The sequence below is a fragment of the Peromyscus leucopus genome, chromosome 9 (genome assembly GCF_004664715.2).
Source record: "Peromyscus leucopus breed LL Stock chromosome 9, UCI_PerLeu_2.1, whole genome shotgun sequence".
In the NCBI taxonomy this organism is placed as follows: Eukaryota; Metazoa; Chordata; class Mammalia; order Rodentia; family Cricetidae; genus Peromyscus; species Peromyscus leucopus.
In genome coordinates, this window is record NC_051070.1 from 33,420,499 (window position 1) to 33,441,135 (window position 20,637).

A 20,637-nucleotide genomic window follows, 5' to 3' on the forward strand; every position below is an offset into this window, starting at 1 on the left:
ATAATTATACTATTATATTCATTATATTGTGTATTTTAATTTTTTAAATAATAAATTTAATTTTTTAATTAAATTTTTAAAATTAAAATGGTGAAATTGTATAAAAGTCTAAAATTATGTTTATGTATAAGTCTCATATTAGTTTAAGATAAAAAACAGAGCTGCTAAAAAGAAGAAATGCAGTTGTAATTTTTATTGTTTAACTTCATATATCTACTTTCTTATGGATGGTATCCTTTATTACAAAGCACCATAGGTATGCAAAGTCTAGAAGTTAAGGCTCAGTTAATCAGATGCATAAACCTAGACCTCAGAATTTAGATGATTTAGTAAAAAAGAATTGAAATTGGTTGATATCAGTAATAATAAAAATTACAATGATAGAAGCTCTGATGATTTTCTTGTTATACTTTCTGGTGGAAACTTCTTAAGTTTCATTTTTGTTTAGTTTCCTAGCTTAAACCTCTAATCTTAAGTCCATACTTTTATGCTCTGATGTCCATCCAACTTTTATTTAAATAACTAAGGCTATTTCTGCTGTGTGAAATGAAGAATGCTAATGCATTTTGCTTTTATTATATATGCTCATCACAATTTTAATGATTTTTTATTCTCTCAAAATAAAAAGAATACCTAGAACATAAAATTGTAAGAGTAACAATTCTGACCAACTCTTTTTAATTCAATAATAAACAGATTTGTCGCTAAGACATATCTTTTGAAGTTGTAGCCCATTCTAGTTTAAAGTCCTCTTTGTTAGAGGCTAATGTTTATGTCCTATCTACCAAGTCCATTTACTAAAGATCTAACTGTAAATGTAATGCTTTTGAGGAAGAAATAAAGGTAAGATAAAGTCATGAAGCAAAGGTCTCATTAGGGAACTTTATATGAAGAGACAAAAAAGCATTTTTTTCCTGTTTATGTTGAATTGTCCATGAGAACATACACTGAGAAGAAAGTTTTATGAAAGCTGGCATGAGTGCTCTCATCAGATCCCAATTCCACTTGTATTAGTCAGGGTTTTCTAGAGGAATAGGACTGATAGAATGAATCTGTAGTGTGTCTTACTACTCTGGCCCAGCTAATCCACCAAAGACTGTCTACAAATGATAGGTCCAAGAATTCAGTAGTTGTTCAGTCCATGAACCTGGATGTCTCAACTGTTGTTCAGTATATTCCAAAGTAACTTAGAATGTGCTCTAAAATTTATGAAGCAATGGACTTCCTACTGAGTGCCAGCTGACAGGAAAAGAGAGGGCAATTTTCTTCATCCATGTCTTTTATATAGCCAGGCAGCAAAAGGTGTGGCCCTGATTAAAGGGTGATCTTCCTATTTCAAAAGACTTGGAGTATAAGTGGACTTTCACACCTCAAAGGTCCTGATTAGAAGTGGGTCTTCCTACTTCAAATAATTTAATTAAGAAAAAAAATCTCTCAAAGGTGTATCCAGCCTTTTGGGATTTATCTAATTCCAGATACAGTCCAATTGACAACCAAAATAACCATCACAATTCCATCCTTTGTTAACCTGACACATGATCATATATCCTTCTATCATGCTTAATTTCCAAATGGAAAGAATAACCAGGTCATAATTATTCCTCACATTAACTATAACTCTCCCATATATAATAGTAAATCTATTATATATTTAACTAGGTCATAATTATACCTAACAAGACATAACTATCCCTCATACAACCACAAATTCACTATAAATTTAGATTAAGTGGCACTGTCCCTTGAGGGACATTCTTTTAGTATCTCAAACTTAAATATCACAATCTCTGATATTCTCTTAATTAATATTACATTACATAAAAAAGAAATTGAGGACAGAAAACACAAATATCTCTACAAACACATTCTTTTTTTTTGGTTTTTCGAGACAGGGTTTCTCTGTGTAGCTTTGCGCCTTTCCTGGAGCTCATTTGGTAGCCCAGGCTGGCCTCGAACTCACAGAGATCCGCCTGGCTCTGCCTCCCAAGTGCTGGGATTAAAGGCGTGCGCCACCAACGCCTGGCCAAACACATTCTTAACAGCATGAAACAGAAACAATAAAGTCAGTTGTAATCCTCATTTGTTTTGGCATCTGATCACATAGCTGTGGAGACTTTAGTTAGTATTTACAGCTATCTTCCTCTACTGATCTTTTCGGTGTTTCCTTTACACTTAAAAACCACATCAGCTGGTCTTGGCACTTTTCTTGGAAGAGTGACCCATATATTCATTCCTGAAGGGTCTGTGAAATTTGTCATCTTACCTGAATTTGGTTGTTATAGTTTCCAATTGAGTTTAATCACAGGATATGACAGCACGATGAGACACCCTAAAGGATCTCCTCTACTCCAGACATCATCTTTCTTGCCTCAATTATGGAGAAGGAATTTGATTTCCTCTTTATAATATGGATCATATTATAACCTTGTTATAATATGATCCATATTAACATTGTTACTCGTTTATAAGCCTGTTGGTGTAAGCACACCAGAAGTCTAAAGTGATCAGAGTGAAGTCTGAGCTTCTAGTTCAGTGGAATGTTTGTTGCGATACCTGACAGAATTCCTCCCTCCTTTGGCAATAAAACTTCTAGACCAGAAGAACATAAAGTCATGGGAACAGAAGCAATTTTTATTCCTAGTGGGACATTATGGGTGATTGCAACCATTTTGGTTTCCACCTCATGATTCCTGGACTTGTGGATATTGGCTATGGGAGAAACCATATCACACATTGAACACTCATTCAAAGCACACACTACCTTCTGGAAACCTCTGGCACAGTCCTCCAGGTTGCTGCCGCATAATTGGAATTGATAGTGTGTGTTCAAAAGGGCATTGCATTTTCCTTTCAGGCTAGATGCTTCAGGATGGTGTGGAACATGACAAGCCTATTAGTAGATTCCATATTTTTGGACCTACTATCATATCTCTCTGGTTGTGAAGTGAATTCATTGTCAGAATCAATACTGAGTGGAATGCCATGTTGGTGGATAAGGCATTCTCTAAGTCCATGGATGGTAGTTATGGCAGAAGAATGACATTGCATTAAGAATAGGCATAAACCCTCATATAAAGGCTGGACAAGGCAATCTAATAGGAGGAAAATGGTCCCATGAGCAGACAAAATAGTCAGAGACACACCCGAGTCCCTCTCTTAAGAGTCTCACTAGAACATCAAGCTACACTACCAAAACATATATGCAGAGAACCTAGCAAAGTTCTATGCAAGATCTGTGATGTCACTGTCTCCAGTCTCTGTGATCCCCTCTGAGTCCTGAATAGTTGACTCTGTGGACCATGTTCTTGTGGTGTTCTTGACCTCTTTGCCTCCTACCATCCTCCCTCTCTGTCTTCCCCAGGGTTCTCTCTAATTCCTGTCTAATCTTTGGGTGTGATCTCCACAACTACTCCAATAAGTTTTTGAATGAAACAACTCTGATGACAGTTTTGCTAGGCACCAGTATATGAGTATAGCAGAATATCATTAAGGATCTTTTCACTGACTTTTTTGGTTATATCCTAGGTCTCTGCATCATCCAGTTTTTGGTTCCTGGCCATCCAGTGTTTGGTATGTACTCCCTTTTGTGGAGTGGACCTCAGGTTGGACCAGTAATTGTTTGGCCACTCCCACAAGTTGTATCCTAACACTATCCAGCATATCTTGAAGTCAGGATAAGTTGGAGCTAGAAGATTTTGTGGCTGGGTTGTTGTCCCAGTCCCACCACTAATGATCTTATGAAAGATCATTAGTTCAGGCTCCATATCCCCCATTACCAGTAGTCTTCTCAACGTTCACCTTCATATATCCCAGGGAGTTTTCACTGAACTAGGTTTCCTCTTTACCCCCAAATGGTAGCCTAATTCTAAGCATCTCTCTTAACACTTTATTTATGGGCATCTGGAGCCAGTTAGTTTTGTCACTAAGTTCATGGCTGTCCTTCACTATATTCTGAAGTGCTAGAAGTTGCTTATTTTAAAACAGAGCCCCTCTTCAACTTTGGCAATTTATCCAAAGATGTTAGGAACAACTAACCAGCATCATCATTTTTCCAACAAATAGTCAAAACTTTTATATACAGAGTCACCTATAACATTATCTCTCACAATTGGTGAATGAGGACAACCAAAACCATTTGTCTGCTTAAATTTGTAAAATAGTTCACATCTTGAGTTTTCAAAACTCTCTAATGTAGATGAATTTCTAAACAGTCTTATTAATAAAAAACACAGAGCCAGGTATAGGGATGAAAACCTGAGAGAGATCAGAGGAATAGGAACAGGCACAGGTTAACCTCACCTCACCAACTCTGCAGCTTCCAAAAGAAAGATACTTCCTGTCTACCCACACCTATATGCCTTGCTGTTCTGCCATCTGATTTACTCTCTCTGTCCACCTACATCACTTCCTCTTTCTGCCCAACTCTGTCACTTCCTGTCTGTCTTTACAGACCTCCAGACTTCCATGGTTAACTAGTGTTGGAATTTAAGATATGTGCTACCACACCTGACTCTGTTCCCAGTGTGGCCTTGAACTCACATCCAGACAGATCCCTGCCTCCCAAATGATAGGATTAAAGGCTTGTGCTAACATTGCATGACTTTTGTGTTTACTTACATTGTCTAGCTTTTTCCTCTGGTCTCCAGGCAAACTTTATTTATTAGAGCACAAATAAAATATTACCACACTCTAAGGTCCCAGGACAATGTTTTAGTAACTGGAAAAGATTCAGGTCTTGGCCACTTAGAAAACATAGTACAGATATTTAAGAATTCATTCTTGTAATTCTGTTGCTTTAGATACTTCTGGTACCAAAGTGTGTATTAGTCAGAATTCTCTAGAGGAAAACAGCTTATAGAATGTATACATATATGTTGTAAAATAGAGATTCATTAGAATGGTTTATAAGCAGTGTCCAGCTAGTCCAACAATAGCTGTCTACAAATGGAAGGTGCAAGAATTTCAGTAGCTATTCAATCCACAAAGCTGGTGTCTTGGGTGTTCTTTAGCCAGAATCCTGAAGAAAAAAGGCTCTAATGCCAGTGAAGAAATTAATTTCTAGTGAAAGATTAAGAGAAATCAGTGAAACAGAGAGTGAGAATTCTTCTTCTGTGTCCTTTACATTGGCTACTAGCAGAAGGTATGGCCCAGATTAAAAATGGATCCTCCCTCTGGAAAAAGATCTGGATTAAAGCTGTATTTTCACACCTCAAAGATCTAGAGGAGAAGGTAATCTTCTGAATTCCCATTATTTAATTAAGAAAAAAAAATTCTCCACAAATATGCTTTGGCCTTTGGGTTTTAGTTAATTGCAGATGCAGTCAAGTTGACAATGAAGAATAACTATCTTACTACTGATACCCTCTCTCTGTAATGCCCTTGCCCCTTAGGATAATAAACTTGAGTCTTTGGGTAGTCTGTTATGTCAACCCAAGCAGATTAATGTAACTTAAATTAAGAAAACAACATTAATAAATATGTGAATGTTTTATGGAGTCAATAAAGATCATCACCTAACATATCATTCACCAAGAAAATCAAAAGTTTTCTCATCATAAAAAGAGAGTCAGGGAAACAGGGATCTATAAAGAGTACTACTCATTAACCTTTTTATATTATATACAGGTCTGAAATGTTTACCATTTTGCAGTAAACATATCTTTATTACAGAACTGTCAATGTCTTTACTGATATAAAACATCTCTGGATCCTTGATGCAATTAAAGTGTTAGGTACAAGGGTGGAAGAGACAAACCAGACAGGCATTCCTGTGTGTATATGATATTAATGCTTATATATGAACACAATTTAATAAAGGAAATTTATGTTTAGAGAATATCATGTCCCATGCAGAAAATAAAGGAGTCAGGAATGGACAAACTCTGGCTTTATGGTATATATCCTGCTAGCATGCACAATATGGTTTTCCAGTTAAAAGTTCATATTATAGTGATGAACATTGAAAATTCTCAAAAATAAGGAAAACAAAGTCAAATACTTTATGCTAATGTACAGACATTTCTGCTTTTTTAGTAGTAAAATAACTTTATGTAAATTCACATTTCAAAGACTGATTGGGACTTGTGAGATGGTTCCATGAGTAAAGCACTTTCCTCCATTGTCTGAGTATGCTTTACTGTGTAAAACATAAATGGAAAAGAAAGCAAGCTAGTGCATGAATTCAGTACAAAATCTTTGAAAAAAGTAAATAAAAACAAACAGAATGTTGGATACCTAGATGGGAAGAGACACAATGTGACCAATGTAATTTAAATGTTATAAACGAGGAAGTATTCAGATGAAGAGATAAAGACATCCTGTATATAGTAGTAGATAAAATTAACAATATTGCATTAAGTATTAAAAGTTTGCTAAAGGAATAGGCTATTGTTACTATAACCCCATCAATTATCATGACCCATACAAGGAATAACAATGAGAAGTGTAAAATTTGCTTATATGTTGTAATTATATGATTATGTGTATTTGCTCCCAAAAATATCATGTTGTATTATAAAATAAATTTTAAAAAATTTATAGAGAAAAAGGTATCTAATATCTCTTATAAAAGAAGACAATTAAAACTTAATTTTTTTAAATAAAAATCATTTTAGTATAATGAGATTACAAGGAAAAATATCACAGAGCTAAGTTAAGATAGTGGTCAACCAATGACTTGTCCACTATGAGATAGATGCCATGAGAGTGAGCATAACTCTGACATTGCCAGGAATGCCAGAACCCAGAGGCAGAATAGCCCAGAAACCTAGGAAGACCCAAACACAATTGATAAAAATGTTAACATACTGATACCGGATGATATTCTTCCATACTCATATATTGGTGACTACCACAGTTGTCATCAGAGTCTTCACACTTTAACTGATGTATTGCAGTCTTTAGAGTACCCGCTCCAAAACTGCATCCAAGATTTTCAAAAAAAGTTCATGATGTTAATGAGAACTAATTTCAGGAGTAAGGAAAGAACATACATGTTCTGATGATAACTTTCTTTATTACTCCATTTTGAAACTAATCTTTCTGCTCTTTGTCTTTACAAAGTTATATATCCCCCACAGAAAGCTTTATACAATATAAAGTTACATTTTGAGGGTAGCATTATATTTCTTGAGTAAACAGTAAGAAGAGAGTCTTTCTGATAACACACATGAAATCCCAGGGTTTCTTTCAGACTTCGAATGTTGTGCTAACTGGGCAGCCAGTGCTTCTGGGAGTGAGTAACCATGGCAATACTCAGCTGTCAGCCAATCTCCCTGGTGAGCAGGCTGTAAAGAGAAGATGGGAGCCACATAGCACCAAGTTTTTCAGCACCTCCCAACAGAAAGTGATGTTGAAGGTGTGCCAAACCTAAAAATATATTCTCCCATCCTTCATGCAAACCCAGATTACAAGGAAGGAAATTTGTAACTCTTTATTTAAGGCTACTAATTAGATTATCCTTGGAACCCCTGGCTATTTGTGAAAGCTTTTCCTACAGGTTTAGCTGGAAGTGAAGCTGTTTCTCTCTGGACTTGGTTAATTGATGAGTTGCTATTCTGTCAACTGTATAAATTTCAGGACCTAAAACAATAAACAGTTAGTTGTCTGAATCTTGAATCTTGTAGCATAAAACTGAGATCAAGAGTTCATGCAGAGTCAATTGCTGACAGAATTTGTATAAGGAATTGTTTTAAGTGTTATCAGCCAGACTTTTGCAAGCAAAGAACTGGCAGTAAGCTGCTTTATACCTGACCGTGGTTCAACAATTAGACACCTGGGATTTGTCCTTGTGTGAGTAATTTGCTGGGGCAACTCTTCTACTTTGAATTTTCTCTGAGGTTTTTAAGTCAGCTAATTGTATGTAATCATCTTGAAGCTATGGAATAAAGGCCTGGCTATGGAAGTATATTTTATTCACCCAAATTACACAGTGTAAGAAGAAATAACCTTTCTGTCAATCCACAGACATAATTGTGCCCAATAAGTGAAAAACACACAAGGGCTTTAGGAAGAAACCCATAGCTGTTTTAAGGAAGAATTGTGGTAGCACACAAAAAAAATTACAGACAGAAGCAAAACAGCATTCAGACTCCATGGCCCCTAAGCCCTGCTTGATGAGGTTCCTCCATCAGAAAGTTATTCATCCAGTGAGTTGACCTTATAAATATCAGTTGTCACCTGCTGTATATTCTTATGGCCTCTGGCACTAATGAAAGCAGGAACAGAGACCCACAGCCAGGCTGAGCTCAGGGAATCGTACTGAAGAGGGGGAGGAAAAGTGTAAGAGCTTTAGAGGTCACAATCATCACAAGAAACAACCCAGTGTAATAGGAGCTCACAGACTCTGAACCAGCAACTAGGGACCCTGCATGGGACCAATCAAGGCCCTTTACATATATGTGTCAATTGGATAGCTTAATCTACTTGTGGGACTCCTATCAGTGGGAGTTGGGGCTGCCCCTAAAACTTTGGCTAGCTTTTGGGAACCTAATACTCATACTGGGTTGCTTGCCCTAGCCTTAATCTAAGAGAAGGTATTTAGTCATATTACAACTTGATATGCCATGCTTTGTTGATAGCCATGGGAGTCCTGCCCCTTTCTGAACAGAAACAGAAATAGAGTGGATTGAGGTGGAGGTTGTGGCAAGAGTGTGAAAGGAGAGGAGAAAGGAGAAACAGTTGTCAGGATGTAAAATAAGTTTAATTTAAAAAATATATAGCCACTGAAACACAGATGCTCAGTCCCAAAATACTTTAATGAACTTCTGTACAATTAGAATGTTTATTCTCAAGCTGTGAGAATTCCTTAGGATGTTAGACTCCACTGTTAATTACATTTTATACATGTATCTGATATATATGTATGTATATACATACTCAACAGAGTTGAAACCTGAAAAATATTTGAATTTATACTCATGATTCATGTGTCCTTATGCCTGCATTCTATTTTAATGCCTATTTTTGTGTTAAATGACTGTTTTAAGATTTTTATTGTCATCAAGTGAAACTATGACCGTGGCAACTCTTATAAATGAACACATTAATTGGAGTGGATCATTTACAATTTCAGAGGTTCAGTATAGCTGAAGTTTTCTCCAGTCCTGCCCAGCCCCATGGATCCTGCTGCTGCTTGTAGACAGTTATATAAAGAAATAAATATTTAAAAATAAAGTCTATAAAGTGACAGTAAAGGTAGAATAAAAAATAAGCCATGTAAAGGTGGATATTACACAGAGAATCTGGGTTGTGTTGTCTTTGGGCAGCAAGCTGCCATCTCTCTGCCTCTCCTTTCTCTTATTATCTATCTGCTTGGATTTCTGCCTTCCTCTAAGCTGCCTTGCTATAAGCCAATGCAGATTTATTTATCAACCATTCAGGGCAACACATATCCACAGCATACAGAACATTCCACAGCAGTTCAGTCTATTATCATCATGACAGGGTAGATGGCTGCATGCAGGCAGATGTGGTATTGGACTAGTAGCTAAGAGGCCTTGCAGGCAACAGGTATCCTGAGCATATGAAACCTCAAAGTCCACCCATACAGTGACACAATGACCAAGGTCATACTCACTCCAACAAAAACATACCTCCTAATAGTATCACTCCCTATGAGATTATGGAGGCCAATTGCATTCAAACTACCACAATGACACATACCAAGAAGGTACAATCTTATTGTATTCTGAATTGCAATTTAATATTACAGAAGCAATTGACTGGATAACTTATGAATGGATTTAATAAAGATACTTTTAAAATTATTCAATAATTTTTAAGCCAATTTTAAATACTGTATTATTGCTATTTAATAACAATCTAGGTATTTCTATGTTAACATTAATCTTAGGTCATAATTTTTGAGAGGTGATTTCTTGTTCTTTATAATATTGTAAATTTTTTAGGCAGTATAAAGTAGGATGAATAAAAAAGTAAACACATTTTTTTTTCTCGAATTACATTTGGTTCTATCCTGGGTCCTCCAGCCTCTGAGTTCAGGCATTCCAGGCAGTGTCAAGGGAGACCTCACTCTTATGCACAGGTCTCTGGCTGGACCAGTCATTGGCCAGTCCCCCAATATCTGAGTCACCCTTAAAGCACATCCCGTAGGCCAGACAGATTGTATGTTGAAGGTTATGTGGGCTGGGCCTGGGTTTGTTTCCCAATCCCTCCACTGGTAGTCTTGCCTGGTCAAAGAGGTTGCCAGTTCAGTCTACATATCCCCTTTGGTTGGAGTCTTAGCAGGGGCCATCCGTGTAGAAACAAATGCAACCATAGAAAAAAAATCAAAATAATGGTGCTGAAAGATATTCTGCCAAACTTGTGGATTGGTAACCAGCCCAATAGTCATCAGAAAGACTTTCATCCGGCAACTGGTGAAAACAGATGCAGAGTTCCACAGCCAAACATTATATTGAGCTCAAAGAATTATGCTGAAGAGAGGAAGGGAGGATTGTAGGAGCCAAAGGGGTCAAGGATATCATAAGAAACCGACATAATGAACCCAATGAACCCAAGCTCACAGGAGCTCACAGAGACTGAACTGGCAACCAGGGATACTATTAGGGACATAATCTGCATAAATGTGAGAGGTGTATAGCTTAGTCTTCCTGTGAGACTCCAAACATTGAGTGCATGGGCTGTCTCTGACTCTTTTGCTGGGTTTTGAAACTGTATTCTTCACATTTGGTTGTCCTGCCTAGACTTAATGCAAGGCAAGGTGTTTAGTATTAAAACAACTTGGCAGGCCATGGTTGCTTTGTTGATATGAATGGGAGGCCTGCCCTATGCCCTTCTCTGAATAGAAATGGAGCACAAATGGATGGTAGGGTGAGTGCAGAGGGAGTGTGTTAGGAGGAACTGGCAGGAAAGGAAAGAGGGGAAAGTCAGGCAGGGATGTAAAATAAATAAGTTTACTAATTAATTAGAAAGTAGAAATAAAGGAAACATGTAAATAAAATATTTAATAGTATAATACTATGAAGTTTCAAAGAACATCACAATACTGTAAACAAAATTCATTCAATAGCTATTATTAATTTTTTGAATCCTTATCAAAATTCAAAAAAGCTTGGAAATGAATCATTTGTTATTTTTGCATTTTGGCTTATTTAGCATTATTTTCAGTTTATTTTTGCCAAGTGTTCTTTTTGCCTGACTTCTCTTGGAATACTCTTGAACTTAAATTATAATTTTAACTGTTCTCATTTATTTACCTTGCTTTTTTTTCCTTCTATAACTCTCAAGGACATGCAGCATCTTAGAAAGAAAAATATTGTGCTTCTTTAACTTTTAGACTTCCAATACAAGACATTTTTTATTTAGCTTAACATTTTCCTCTACATTTTTATACAGATGATAGATTATTTTTATGTCAATTATTAAGCAAATAATGTCTAGTAAGCAATTTCCTAATGGTTCATGGGGAAATTTTCTCTGGTAAAAGATTTTGGTAAAGTACTAAAAGTGTTAAATCAAGATATTTAACATGTATGTGATACAGGTTGGCACAAACACTATAATTATGGTTTTTTTTGCATAAAGGTCTATAATTCTCTGTTTATTCTTGTCAAAAAATTTGAAGCAATACTAATTCTGGACAAAACATTTAAAGACTAAATTTAAAATATTTAGTTGCCTTGTCTGATTTTGTTTTTGAATAGAACAAGTTGAATGCTTGCTGTACTGTTGAGTTTTAGTCAATCCCTAGTTCTTCTGCTTTACATCTATCTCAATTATCTTTCCAGACTGACAAGCAAACTTCATAAACCTTAGCCATGGTAAAGTGATTCATATAATTTTCATACATATATTCATTTAATAATAATCAAAAATAATAAGGATACATCAGTAAATATAAAATTTTGATGAATATGTCATGCTTAACTATTTTTATCTTCTTTGTATCTGAATAAAATTGGCATTGTAACACTTCTTTGCCAACCACTGTTTGATATAAGAGAATTAGTAAAAACACACACATAAACAAAAACCCTTTCCTAAACTTTCACGTTCAAGAACATCATTTACTTCAAAGAAAAGTCTGATCCATTTATTAACATTTAACACTTACAATACATGTAAGACCTCCTTAAGAAAAATTTTCCTCTAATTAAAATTTTCTTGATTCAACAACAGAAAGCTGGTGGTGAAAATTGCAAGTTGCTCACATATGTTGCAAAGAGAAAAGAGGTTGAGGTTAAATGGTAGATTAACAGTTTAAACACCAACATATAAGGCACCATAGAATATAAATAAAGGAGGTTGGATCTGGGTATGAGATAATAAAGCTAGAAAGATGATTAGGGAGAAGGTGCTGAGACAGTAAATACAAGACAGCTGGCACTCAAAATACTTGAGGGAATGTGTAAAACACTATTGTCTTCAGTTACATTTGTATTTCTAATGCAACCAATTGAAATAGACTAGATTGTCAATGATGTCTTCTTCATCCAGTGACTGATGGAAGCAGATGCAGAGATCCACAGCCAAACGAACCAGGCTGAGCCCCGAAATTCAATGAGAGGGAAGAGGCAGGGTCATGATCATGATAGAGAAAACTACAGAGACAATTGAACCAAGCTCTTTGTAGGCTGCAAGGGACCAGACTAGACCCTCTGCATATAGGAGACAGTTGTGTAGCTGGGTCTGATTGAGGGGCCCCTGGCAGTGTGATCAGTATCTATCCCTGGTACATGAGCTGACTTTCTGAATTCCATTACTGTGGTGATATTTTATTTGTATGTTAATAAATAAAGGTTTCCTGGAGATCAGGGGGGAAAGGCCAGTCATTTTTAGTAAACACAGTCAGGCAGCACACGCCCTTAATCTCTTAGTAGGTAGGATCTCTGTGTGTTCAAGGCCACACTAGGAAACAGAACCAAGTGTGGTGACAAACACCTTTAATCCCAGTACCAACCATAGAGACCTGGAGGTTAGTACAGACAGACAGAAAGTGACAGAGCTGTGTAGAAAGAGGAAATGAGGTAGCTGGGCTAACATATCCATTGAAAGGGCAGAACAGCAAGGCAATAAAGGCGTGAGTAGACAGGAAGTAACTTACATTTGGAAGCTTCAGAGTTGGTGAGATAAGGTTGACTGGTAACTTTCCCTGTTTCTCTGATCTAAGGCTTTCACCCCTACATTTGGCTCCATGTTTTTTATTTAGTAAGACTGTTTAGAAATTTGTCTATACATTTCCTGTGATTGGACACCTTGCTCATCCTTTATGCAAGGGGAAGGGGCTTGATCCTGCCTCAACCTATGTACCAGGCTATGCTGTACCCTCATGGAAGGACTTACCCTTTTGGAGGATGGGATGGGTCATGAGTCAGGGTGGAAGGTGCAGGATGACGTGGCGGGGAGTACGAGGAGGGATGAGAGAGGGATCTGTGCATGGTATGTAAAATGAATAAATTTTATAAATGAAAAAAGAAGTTTTGACCAAAAAAATCACCTCAGACAACCCCATAAACAAAATATGAAGTAACCAAGAAGAAGGAAAAGCAATAGCAACTTAAAGGTTAAGATAGAGTTAACTCTCTACCATAGCTGATCAGGTAAATGTGAGAACAAATTAACAACAAAGGCATGCCTGGCATTTCAGAGTTTAATAATGCTGATCAAATAATTAGCTCTAGCAATGAAAGTCAGTGACTAACACATCCAGAGTCAGTGAGAAGCACAGAGCAGGGCTTCAACCACCCCTACCTGGGTGAACTTTTATTAAACATCAAAATCTCTGCAGTTGAGCCAGTGTTATACAAATACAGTGTGTACAACCTACATTTAATTGGAACACGACAGTCCTGTGAACTGACCGATTTCTTGATTTCTTAGCAGTTACCTTAGCCTTCATTCACCCTCTGCCCTAGTTCTAAAAAAAAAAAAAAAAAAAAAAAAAAAAACAAGCAAAGGAATAGAGTTTCTCTGTATGGGAAACAACCTACCACTAACCAGAAGTTTCCCTTACTTTTCTTCTGTTTCTTACTCTTACGTAATAATTCTTAATAAAGTCTGCTTTTGCTTTGTGTACTCACACAAGTCTATGCACGGCTAATTTTCTGCTGTCTAATGCAATGCATCAGAGTCACTGCCCCATGCCCATAGTCATGAATATTGGGTATTTGGTCTTTGTGTCATTCACACCAGGGCTATAAAAGGTCTGCCAGATCTCAAAAAACTTGAAGCAGACTAATATATCTCTACACACTATGTCTGTCATTCACACTACTACTTGTTAACCAGATCCCTTTGGCTGATAGACAACAACTGCACAAATTGCTGGATTACTTTCAAATATATATTTACCCCAGTTTTGATTCTTTGCCAACAATATGCACCATGATTAGTGATCACTCTTGTTCTACATGGTGATCCTAAACTGTTTTGTTTGAAATATATTAATGTTTAATTGCATAAATGCATGGTTTCATAGGAGTTTACTTTTGAAGTGGAATGTTACAATGAATAAACACACTGACAAAAAATAGCTTTCTTAAGCATATGGAACTTCTCAAGTCGTTGAAACCCATATAATTTTTATTAAAAAATTTCTTACTGGAGTTTCCACCTGAATATTTTTGCAATAAAATTACCTATGGATGTAGTTACCTGACTTTTTAAAGCAAATGTCTGTTAAACTTATAGGAATGTGTTTCCTCAGAATTAATTATAATAAACTAATTCTGAGCCTTCAATTATTCCCTTCATGGCTCTCAAAGTGTTAGTGATTTTCCTGTTCTGAAGTTTAGGCAATGACTTAGAGCTGTTGACTACCAACAGTACCAACGTTTTGGTGGTGAGGTAGGAGGATCAGGTCATACTCAGCTACATAACCAATTCAAGGAACTCTAGAGCTACATAAAACTTTGCCAAAGTACTGATTAAAATAAGTAGTAGACAACAAGAATCTGATTTAGGTTATAAGGTCTAACTTTACACTAGTTGCTTACAGTAGTTTTGATGACCAGAAAGATATTTTGGAAACATAAATGATATAAACAAGAACATACAATATGTTAAATTTTATATTAGGTACTGTGAAATACTAAGATATCTTAGATAAATTTTGCAAAAGAGGTAGTCATATTATACCTATAATCATGTTTCATATTTCATCATTCTTTCTGATTCCGCCACTTGAGCATTTGCCTTCAGTACTGCATCACAATAGTTGTTTGTTGGGAGAATTCTTGCTCATCTTCCAGATATTTCTTTCTTCAAATGACATTCCAGATACTTCAAAATACCTAACTTATTCCTCTTATGAGTTCTCAATATCTGAATGTAACCCTATCATCTCAAGTCTCGGGTTGCATTTTAATGTTCCATTCATCTCTGTGTTTTATATCTTGGTTCACCAATTCCATGAACTCAAGGACAACCAACTTTTACCATTCTGTTCTCAATAACTAACGGTGTTCCTTGCAGAATGCATTCCACACATGCCATGAATAGTTGCTCATATAATGAAGAGATATATGCCCTGCCTCTTAAAGTATTAAAAACTTTGGAACATTAAACATTTAGGTATAATGAGATTAAAATATTTAAACATGAAAAAACATAAATTATTTTGTCAAACCTTGAACAGTTCACTTGCTATGTGCTCCATTAACAATTGTCCAAATGTTCTTTTAAGTGACCACTGAATGTAAATCTGTATAAAAATAAACAAACATTTACATATATTAAATCTGAATAAAAGCACATAAGAATTAAAATCTTTTGAAATTTTTGTTATGGTTTTGAGAAATTTTAGTACATTTAAAGAAAATTTTAACTTGTAAAAATTTATGATATTTTACTAGCTAGTATATAATATGACTTCCTCTTTTGCAAAATTTATCTAAGATATCTTCGTATTTCACAGTACCTAATATAAAATTTAACATATTGTGTGTCCTTGTTTATATCATTTATGTTTCCAAAATATCTTTCTGGTCATCGAAATGACTATAAGCAACTAGTGTAAAGTTATAACTTATAACATAAATCAGATTCTTATTGTCTACTACTTTTATTATGCAGTACTTTGGCAAAGTTTTATGTAGCTCTGGAGTTCCTTCAGTTGGTTATGTAGCTGAGTGTGACCTGATCCTCCTACCTCACCACCAAAACGTTGGTACTGTGGACATATGCTAATACTCCCACTTTTTATCTGCTCCTGTGAATCAAACCCAGAACTTAGTACATGTTTGGTAAACATTCTAGCACTGAGCTGTGTCCTCATTCTGTGTTCACTTTAAGTACCCATTTCTTTTATTTAGAAAGATAGAAACAACTTCAAATGTCTTACTCCTTTCTATCAGCTTCTATCTTCTGGTAGACCTATAATGATTATTACGAAACTTACCTTTCAAGAAACATAACCAACTGACCATTTTTCTTATGAGCTCATATTCTGAATGTATAACTCCATATAATTTATATTTTTCTCACCCTACTACTTTCTCTTTTATTTCTTTTATTATTTGTAGTAGTATTGTGTGTAATGTGTGGGTGAGTGTGCATGTTGTGTTTGTGTCTGAAAAACAGTTTCTTAGAACTTAAGGTTAGATTCTTACAGTATTATTATTAAAATTTTATTTTCAGTTGTTTAAATGAACCTCATCAATCATATCAGAAAAATATTTAAATAAACCATACAGTAGAATTTTGTAATTTTCTTCTGCCTATGAAAGAGTGTTCTTTTAACCCCAACCCTCAGGAGAAAATGTAAAGCAAATCACTGTGAGTTTGAGGCCAGCATTGTATAAAATAAGTTCCGGGACATCTGGACCTTACCTCAGAAAGGAAAAAAATGATGTGGGGGAAGAAAAGAATTATAGAAAAAAATTATAACTGTTCTTATGGTACATTAAGCTTTCTCTTGTTCAAATGATGTTGAAAACCAGGAACGAAGTTTTAGGAAGTTGGCACAAAAACAAAGATGTAGATACATTAAAAAAATTATTTTCATAACTTAAATGAATGTTCATAATTATTAAGAAAGTAATTTTATCTTTATAACTAAAAATGTTTATAATTATTATTGATTAAGAAGAGTAATTTAAGAATTCTAGGGACTTATGTATCTTAGGCAGGCTTTTAACTCATTATGCTCTGAAACAGGAAATTATGTATCTTAGGCAAGCTTTTAACTCATTATGCTATGAAATATCATCTAGAAACTCTGATTTACCTGATTCACTGCTGGTGCTGAGATTATAGCCGTGGTTACCATGGATAGCATTATGTTTGAACTATGGTCCTTCTGCAGGCTAGATAAATATTCTACAAAAATGTGCTGTATCTCTAACCTAAGTATGTCATATTTTTAATATTCCTGCTCCACAAATTTCAAATTCTGTCTTTTATTCTATAACTAGTAAATAATGGTACATAAACCACAAAACAGGATCCTGAATGTCAAATAACATTATGAAATTAATTTTGCTTTAATTTAATTATTTATTATTCATTTCTTATTTATATTTGTGCAGTTGGACTTGTGTGACTCAGGTTGGGCGTAAACTATACTCAGGTGGTCCACTTCAGTTTTCCCTGATGCTGGAAGTATAACCATTTTCCTTGAAGTCAAAAATAAATTGTAATATTATAATACATCTTAATTTATAGAGGAGAATATCTTCACAAAATTTAGGAAAGATTACAAATAAACCCTTCTAGTAAAATCAGCAAAAACAAAAGAGAATGCACACATAGCTCTTGACATTCATGGGCTTTAACAAGAAATGAAAAAAGAAAGAAAATGAAGGAAAAATTGCTCACTTTTCCAAGGAGCAGATTTACAGTCAGTACAGTCTGTAATACTTCTCTCTGGTAATTTAAGACTTCACGGACTTGTATTGGCCAAATCAGGTTTGGAACTTGCATAGGTGTTGTCGAGAGCCTGATTCTGCCTTCTGTCTGTTTCATGCTTCATTCTCTCTCCCATTCTCTGTGATTTGTAGATGTATTCACTAGGACTGGGCTCTACTACTCTGCATTTGGATTGTTTGTAGTTTTCTGGAGTGGTCTCTCTGTGTTGCAAACAGGAGTTTCTTTTTGATGAAGGTGAGGACTATACTTACCTGTGGTTATAAGGACACATGTTTACACATTGTTCTTAGGAATTATGCTGGATTAATTAGAGGCTGTAGGTTCTCCTCCCATAACCATGACTTCCTAATTCATGAATAGTTGCCTAGGTTTCCAGTACCAGGCACTATTTCCCTTTAGTTGAGTGAGTCTAAAATACAATTAGAAAGCAGTTGGTTAACATCAACATATGTGTGCCAATTATTGCATGCCTGTGGCTATTGTACCAGACTGGTCATTGATGTGTTTCCCAGCTGGGTGGGACTGGCGATGGCCTCCTCCTTTCTAAGCTTGCATGGTAACTGCTTTTACCTTGGAAGCTAGCCTTCAGGAAGGGAATATGTATACAGATACTAGTCTTGAGTCTCAGGTACGCTCACAGACAGGTGAAGTGAAATCTTGTAGGCAGAATTCTCCTGACAGTCAAATAAATTAGTAAGTAGTATAGATATCACAATTGAGGAACCCATGGTTGAAGATTTCTTAAGTGAGTAATATAGTTGGGTATGGGAATCCAAGTGCTCATCAAAATTCTTTCCCGATTTATTTTGTCAAGTTAATTTCCTAAGATGAAATTTCTTCCTTTACAGAATTCATACAATTTATTTTGTTCTACTTAGAATTATACAATACAATGTGGAAATTAACAAAACTATGTCTGACACATAGGCTGCCATCTTATTAGCTGTAATTGCCATTATTGTTTAAGAAATTTGTAAGATTTCATGTACAGTTTTTAAAAATATTTTTTCTATTATTACCTGTTACTCTCTTTTATTTAAATACATTTAATTCTGTGTGTGTGTGTGTGTGTGTGTGTGTGTGTGTGTGTGTCTGTCTGTCTGTCTGTGTGTCTGTGTGTCTGTGTGTCACCATTGTATGTATGTGGAGGTTAGAGGACAACTTTGTGGATTTACTTCTGTCCTACAAAATTGTTTCTGGGGATCAAGCTCAGGTCATCAGGCTTGGTGGTAGGTTCCTTAACTTTAACTTGCTCAGAAATCGGCTGGTTTTAATTTTGTTGTTGCTGTTGTGCTAAGAAATAAACCCAGGACCTCTCAAATACAAAAAAAAAGTCCTTTTTGTTAAATTGTGAGATACATTCACAGCCCATAAGCTATATTTTCCATGAATTTTAAGCCCATTTTATTTAAAAACTAAAAAATAGATTATTCCAACAATTTTATTCTATAAAGGCCTCAAAGCTATATTTGTCACAAATGTTTCTCACTGAAATTCCATAGGAAAGGGTAGTAAATATTTAATAGCATAGAACCAGAATGACAAATCTTCATGTAAACATTAAAAAAATTGAAAATGAGCAATTATTGGTCCCCTTTCCTTAGACTTCCACAATTGCTCACATAAAGTGAAAATTTAGTAATGTGGCAATTATTTTCGCCAAGGTAATTTGCACATATAAATGACTGAGCAAGATGATAACAGCAATATATGTCAATTAGACTACAAAGGAGAAACTTAGAGTATTTTAATTGTGTTCTTTGCTTTGCTATTTAATATGTGTCTTCTTTCCTTCAACATAGTTCTTAACTTTCAAATAATAAATTGAAAGAGAAGTTGAGCTGGTGCCTACCTAGAATCCCCCCACCCCCACTGATTTCATGGAACTAGAAGGCACTCTGCATGCTACTAAAGGAGAAATGTAAACACAAACCCAGCTACAAAACCTGCAGTTTACAATGGTGACCTGGCCCCAAGATCTGCAAGTGCAATAGTGGCTTAAACATTGTGGGACTAGCCACCAGCATATGATTGAAATTAAGGCCCACTCCATGAGATGGATCCCATACCAACGCTGCTTGGTTGGCCAAGAACCTGAGACTAGATAGGCCAGGGACCTCGGTGAAAACCAAGTAGTACTGTTCTGTTAGTGCAACGTAACCATGAAATGAGGCCTCATGACATCCTGTTGTATTCATAGATCACTGTCTTGCTCAGCCATCATCAGAGACATTTCTTCCTGTAGTCATAGGACCAAATACAGAGACCCACAGCTGGAAAATGTTCAGAGGACAAGAGACCTTGGAATGCTCAGTCCTAGAAGGGAACTCTTCATCAAACCCCTTCTCTGAGCTTAGGGAACACTAAGGAAAATGAGGTAGAAACATTTTAAGAGTCTGAGGGCATGGTGGGCCCCAAGAAAACAAGGTGCTTTAAAAACACAGCAGGTCCAAGGCACATACAAACGTTGATACTGAGGCAGCACTCAAGGAGGCTGAGCTGGTCTCAGCATGGGGTCCAGTGCTGAGAGGGGAAGTCAGTGCAAGCTCTGATCCCTAAGCCAGAAGCTATCACCAATTTATCACCATTAAAAAGGAAAACTTAGTTTTCTCTAACTGAGTCTCCCTGGGCGCAGAAATAACTCTTAAGGTCAGGTCCCCTGACAACACAAAATAAACACAATAGTATTTTTAAATGTTCTTTGCCTCATAAGGTTTAGCCAGGTTCTTTTTTTTTTAAAACCTTTCAGTTCTTGTGCAGATATATATTTTGGCTACTGGTTTTGTGTTTTTTATTGTTGTTGCTGTT